At 41.0% G+C, this 6,281-nt stretch overlaps 1 long non-coding RNA gene across 5 annotated transcripts in view; it reads right to left on the reverse strand.

Moving 5' to 3' along the window:
* Positions 1–4,276: 4,276 nt before the first annotated feature.
* Positions 4,277–6,281, reverse strand: part of LOC116094017 — a 12,589-nt gene continuing 10,584 nt past the window's right edge. For all 5 annotated transcript variants that reach the window (XR_004119930.1, XR_004119932.1, XR_004119928.1 and 2 more), the window contains 2 exons: positions 5,468–5,624; positions 4,277–4,598 (listed from right to left, as the gene is read on the reverse strand). This is a non-coding gene — a long non-coding RNA (uncharacterized LOC116094017). The remainder of the gene's footprint in view (positions 4,599–5,467; positions 5,625–6,281) is intronic.

Genomic DNA, 6,281 nt, shown 5'->3' on the forward strand with positions numbered 1-6,281 from the left:
TCTCTCTCTCTCTCTCCCTTTCTCTTTCTCTCCTTCTCCCTCTCTCAGTTCTCTTTCTCTAGAGCACCCTGTCTGATCTGATACACACTAGTACAAGAAAAACAGTATTTTTGACATTAGAAAATAATGAAGACCATTTCTTAGCACTGTGGTCGACATCTGGGGAGATGCAGTGAGACCTGACCTGTTCTCACTCACTCGGATGCAAAGGCAGCTCACTGCATTTGATCTTACAAATGAAGGAAGCTTTTGCAGGTAGACAGAGCAGAGGATTGCACAACAAGTCTCAAGGTCAAAAAGCTGTTAGGAGTCATGTGGCACCAGGGTCACCTGTTGTCAGAAATAAAATCTTTTTTAATAGAAATGGAAAAAATGCACCAAATAGACTAAATGTAGCAATGATTTAATTAAAATGCAAGTAAGGCTGAGCAGTTAATAATTAACAGTTACTAAGTTAACAACTCATTGTGTCCAAGGGCCTAGGGGGAAATGGGCCTTTTCAAATTAGGAAAGGACTATAAACTCTTAGAGAAAGAATAAAATTAAAGATAAGCCATTACATAAAAGGTTTCCCGTTTTCAATCCTTGGCTGCTGGGCTATTCAATCATTTTGCTTTATTGAGTTTTCTTTCATTCTCAGATAAGTGACCCTGAGATGCTCACGGAATGATTTCCCTCTTAAATGTGTGGAAACTTAGCATCCTAATGCCAGACAAGCCACCCTTTTCTGTGAATATGACCTTCACCATCACGACTTCCCCAGTACACTGAATACTTAAACACTTACATTCAGGACTGTTAATTACAGTCAATGAAAAGAGACACATTATGAGGCCATTTTTTAAAGAAATCCATAAGCAGAACAGAAGCTAAAATCTCTGGTTTTGTTTCTTAATGTGTACTTGCAGTTAGTACAATGGAACTACTTGCAGTAGTTCAGGCATGCTCGGAGGATTCCATGTGTGTGTCAAGAAGGAAGTCACAAACCTTTAATCAGAATGCACGATGTCCTCCTATCAATAAGGAGCTTCAGAAGAGAAATGACATTGACTTGAGGAAGAGAGCAAGGTCAGAAAATCTATCTGATCTGTGCTGTAAAATCTAAGTCCCAATAAGATTAGATGCACATGCTTCAACTAGGATGCTACAAAACAGAACAGAGACGGCGTTGATGCTGAGCACCCACCACTGGGCTTACAGCTTTTATAGATACCTTATCAGGGGCCTTAAGTACATGAAAATTGATTTTCACTTATCCCAATAATTTCTCCAAGTCTTTAAAAGAGCATAGATGTTTTATCTAAATGTCCTTTCAGGTCTTATAGATTAAAATAATTACACTGTCCTGAAAGCTTTTACATTTACATCTTTCTGACTTTGGTATTTATTTTGAGTCTTTGAAAAGTTCTAGAATATGGACTTTGAGATGAAGTTAAGTTTAAATGCTCTGCCCACTACCCCCAACTCCAACTCCTATGTGTGTATGTGTGTGTGTGTGTGTATACCTGTGTGTGTGCCTGTGTGTGTGCCTGTGTGTGTATGTGTGTGTGTGTGTGTACGCAAACACATGCATGTTTCCCTGTGTGGGCATGCGTAGAGGACAAAGGTCAATGTTGAGCATTTCCTGAGTTGGTCTCCACTTTATTCTGTGAGCAGGTTTTCTCACTGAACCTGGAACTTCTCTTTTGACTCTAGTGGCTGGCCAGTGAGCCCCAGGGTCACCTGTCTCTACCCTCCAGCACTGGGACGGCAGGTGAAGAATGTCAAGCCCAACCTTACATAGGTACAAGGGATGCAAACCCAGGTACTAAATGCTTGGCAAGAAAGATTGTAGCCTAGTTAGAAACTCCTCTGTACTGTTAGTTTGTGTGTATTTGACTGACAGGTTATTTTGTTGCTTGACTGATAGGACTGTTTTCCGGAATGCCATAATGTATCCTGACTTTAAAAACTATCCTGTCCTAGCAGGCATCTGAGGGAAGGGTGCATTCTTAGGATAATCAAGGACCACACTGGGAAAACAAAAGCAGGGTAAAGATTCTGTTTAGATAAAAGAGGAATGCACTTTTCAATCTTTCTGTCTCCCCTGAACCTGTGTTGGTGAGCTCAGAATTCCTGCTTAAAGCTGAATCTTTTCACTGTGGCTCAAAGGTAAGGTAGACAGTGATTGCTTGAGGTGTGACGATGTGGGCTGTTGTAGTCCAGTACATTGGTATTTGCAATTTGGAGGCAACTTGAAGTTTGGGGGAAGAAGTAAGAATCAGCCAAAAAACAAAAGCAAATAAATGACAACAACAACAACAACACACACACACAAAACAAAAATACAAACAAAACCAAAATCAAACAACAACAAAAATACTGCTGTGTATCTGAGAAGGGAAAAAAGGCTGTGTATAGGAGCTGATCCTAGTTCCATTAAGAAACTAAAATGACACTTGAAATGCAGTGTGCAGTGACACAGTGACAGGAGTAGGCAAAGATCCAGCCAGGGCTTCCTACAGAGACCCAGGTAGGAGGCAGAGATGCCACTGGGATGTCAATTATACTCAGGGCAAGTCCTAATACAATAACAAAGTAAAATGAACCAAAATATCCCATGCACAAAGGGATAAGTAACAATAACAAAGGGAAGTACCCTGTGTGCCAAAACTATACCGAAAATATTTATTCACAAAGCAAGCATCTCCCTACCCCTTTTTGGGTTTTTTTGTTTGGTTTTGGTTTTGGTTTTTCGAGACAGGGTTTCTCTGTGTAACCCTCTGTAGACCAGGCTGCCCTTGAACTCAGAAATCTATCTGCCTCTGCCTCCCAAGTGCTGGGATTAAAGGCATGTGCCACCACTGCCCGGCTCCCCCTACCCCTTTTAAAACTACTACACTGAAAAAAAAAAGTAAGTTGGAATGAATAGAGTAGTTTTCTTTTAATTATTTTATTCCTAGGTTTTGGTTGTTTTGATTTGTTATCTTTTGCTTGTTTGAGTAGTGAAACTGCAGTACCTGAGAAAAACTGCAGATGAGCAGTTTGAGAAAGTATCCGGAATGAAGGAATCATCAGCTCATCTGCCTGCCTCTGCCCATCTGGTACTAAGTACTCTCTCATCCAGTTTTTTTACATGGATGCAAAAAAACAAAACAAAACAAAACAAAACGAACTCAGGAACTCATGCATGCATGCACAGCAAGCACGTTACCCACAAAGCCATCTCTCCTAACCCCTGGTTTGGTTTTGTCTTACTTTGTGGCAAGGTTCCATATAGCCCAGGTTGACATCAGATTTGCTATGTACCTGAAGATGACATTGGCCACTGATCCTGTAGCCTCAGTCTCCCAGTACAGGCACACACCATCACCCAGCTTCCAGATTTGTCTTTAAGATGCATTTTGTGTCTAAGCAACCTTAACTGATACCTTAGAATCCTAGCATCAATTGTCAAACCATAGAACATTTGAGTATTCCTTTCCCCCCACCCCTGCTCATCTGGAGTCTATTATTAAGTTTGATAGGAATAATACCTAAAAAATATAAATTAGAAAGTATGCTTTTTAACTTTAAGATGTTTTTCATTTGCCCAGCATTACATTTAAATTTTTAACACTGGGTCTACTTAGCTTTCCAGGGTCAGCTCTCCATTGGTGGTCATGTCTTTCATATCCACATGTGGCTTGTAACAAACAAGATAAAACACAGCATGGGTTCCAACTTGTTGATACTGGGTCTCATCATTGACTTTGGGGTAGTAAAAGAATCAGGGCATGTGGTGTTCTGTTCCCTGACAACCAAGGGGGCTTCATCTCCAAGGCCTTTCCATCTTCTGTTTACCATGGAAGCTGTTTACTTCTTCCTCACCAGCGTATGATAGATATTATGTGGGCCTCTTGTCTTTAAATCATGCAGAGAAATGGGATAAAAATATCCAGCATTACATTGTCATAAACACTTCATTTATTTCAATTTAATACATCTTGAAAGAAAAGCAGAGTGCAAAGCTTGACTTAGAAGCCTTGTAAATAGAAAGTAACAGGAGCTATATAAAAACACAGAGCCTAGACAGACAGAAGGCCAATGCCACACAAGCAGACAGCTGTAGCCGAGGCAAAATGTGCATATTTTAATTAAAGTTACAATTAATGAAAAGCCCCTGTATGTACGATATTTTTTTGTGAGTAAAATCAAACCTCTTACAAAGTTAAGAATTGCACACCTGAAGTTTTTTTTCTTAACATAAAGTCCAGATGCCCTGAGATAAAATCCTGAGATTTAAAAGAAATTTCTGAAAATAAACCCCAAGTTTTATTTGTTTTACTGTTCAAAGTTTTTGCCTTTTCAGATTTATTATTAGGTTTCCAAATGTCCTGTGATTTCTTCCTGACACACCAGCATATCCTCAGACACCACCCCCCCCATAGAATATTCTCAGTCGGTACCAGCAGCCTGTGGGGCACACCGTGGAGAGCACACCACAGTCAGCTGCCAGGCAGACGTTTGTTTGAGAGGCACAGAGAGGAAACACTGAGCAGACAGATGCCTTCGCCATGACAGCCAGCATGCCCCTGTGGTCAGTGATAGTGCCTCACAGTGGCCAAGAAACAGCAGATCTAGAGAAAGAACACAGAGAAGAGCAGAGTTGTTCAGGGCCCACTGTCTTGCATTTAGTGACTTCAGTCAAAATTAGAAAGTTTACTTTACTTGCATGCAAAATTAGGTAATATGTCCCCAAATACTGATAGTAACACAACATGGGCAGGCACCTGAGAGGGGACAGTATGTTGGTTCCAAGGTATGAGACTTCCAGATTCATCTCTGGGTAGGAACTGGAAGGATGCATTTGTGTGTGTGTGTGTGTGTGTGTGTGTGTGTGTGTCTATGTGTGCGTGCACATGCATGTGCATGTATGTATGTGTGTGTCTTCTCTGTGTGTGTATATATGTGTGGATTGTGTGTGCATGTGTGTGCATACATGTGAATGTGTGAGTGTGTGTGTATATGTTATATGTATGTGTGTGTGTGAGTGTGTGTGCATGTGTGTATAGAAATGACAGGTACAATATATGCTCTTTTAGACTCATTCTCAGACATTTCAAGAGTTCTATGAGTTCAAAGCTCTATTCACATTTTAAAATCTCTGTGAACTAAAGTAGCATGCTGTTTGAAAAATGCTTAACATATTTTAAAGCCAGTTCTTTGAAAAATTATTATGCTAATATAAGAAATTACCACGCACGACCATATAAATAAAATGGAAGAATGGCCTCACAGAGGCCATCATCCATCAGATAGAGCATCTCACATACTCAGGCTATAAACTGTAATGTTTGAGACAACTTGGATGGAATCCCTTTTCTTGGAATGACTGCCAAGATTTCTGGTCAATAGACAATCTAATATACTCAAGCACTAATGAGCAGGGTCGGGGAAGCTTAAATAAAACACACCATTGATAGAATTGGATAGTACATGGCTTTACCTTATTTTTCTGAGCTGAAGAAAATTCTGCTGTCAGTCAGGGAGGAAAGCTGTGGTGTGTGTTTTACATGTTAATTGTACATCCAGTGCAGAGTTCCAGGACAGCTGACAGAGTCCTGTGGTTCCAAAGTCGTTCCTTTGCATTTGTAATGCCATGACTGAAAACCATTTATAACAGTGCTTATTATTATTAAGAAAAAGTATGATGTCCCAGAACTGTCTGACACCTCTCCTTCCCTGGACTAAACACCCACAATCCTCATGTGCCTTTGTCCTGATTAGCTAGGAGCAAGCAGAATAAATAAGGCTTTGTTTAGGCAAGCTTCAGAGAAGGAGAGGGAGCTCACGTAACATCACTCTCCTTCCAATGCCTTGAAAATTAATTAGGGAAGATATTTCCTGGACTATCTTCAGTAAGCAGAGGGGGGGAGGTAGATAAGGGGAGAAGTACACACACCAGCTTGCAGCAAATAAAACATCCTCTGAGCATTGCCCCGGAGGATGTGGCTTAGCTTACCTACAGTAACATCCTTTGTCAGTGTCCTGAAACAACCCTTCCCCTGCCCACCCCAGTGGTCAAGCCTGGGAGGTTTCCTAGTATTTATGTAATGGCCTTTTAAATAAAGAATGTGTCAGCTTTCTCCTTTGCCTTCATCAACTACAGCATAACCCAAACAAAATCCCAGAGTGCACCTGACTCACAATCATTTTCCTCTCTAGCCAGCAGGAGAGAGGGAGACAGAGAGGGGGGGAGGGAGAGAGAGGTAGAGGGAGGGAGAGAGGGAGAGGGAGAGGGAGAGAGGAAGAGGGGGAGA

This window comes from Mastomys coucha, unplaced genomic scaffold, assembly GCF_008632895.1.
Source record: "Mastomys coucha isolate ucsf_1 unplaced genomic scaffold, UCSF_Mcou_1 pScaffold16, whole genome shotgun sequence".
NCBI classification, from domain to species: Eukaryota; Metazoa; Chordata; class Mammalia; order Rodentia; family Muridae; genus Mastomys; species Mastomys coucha.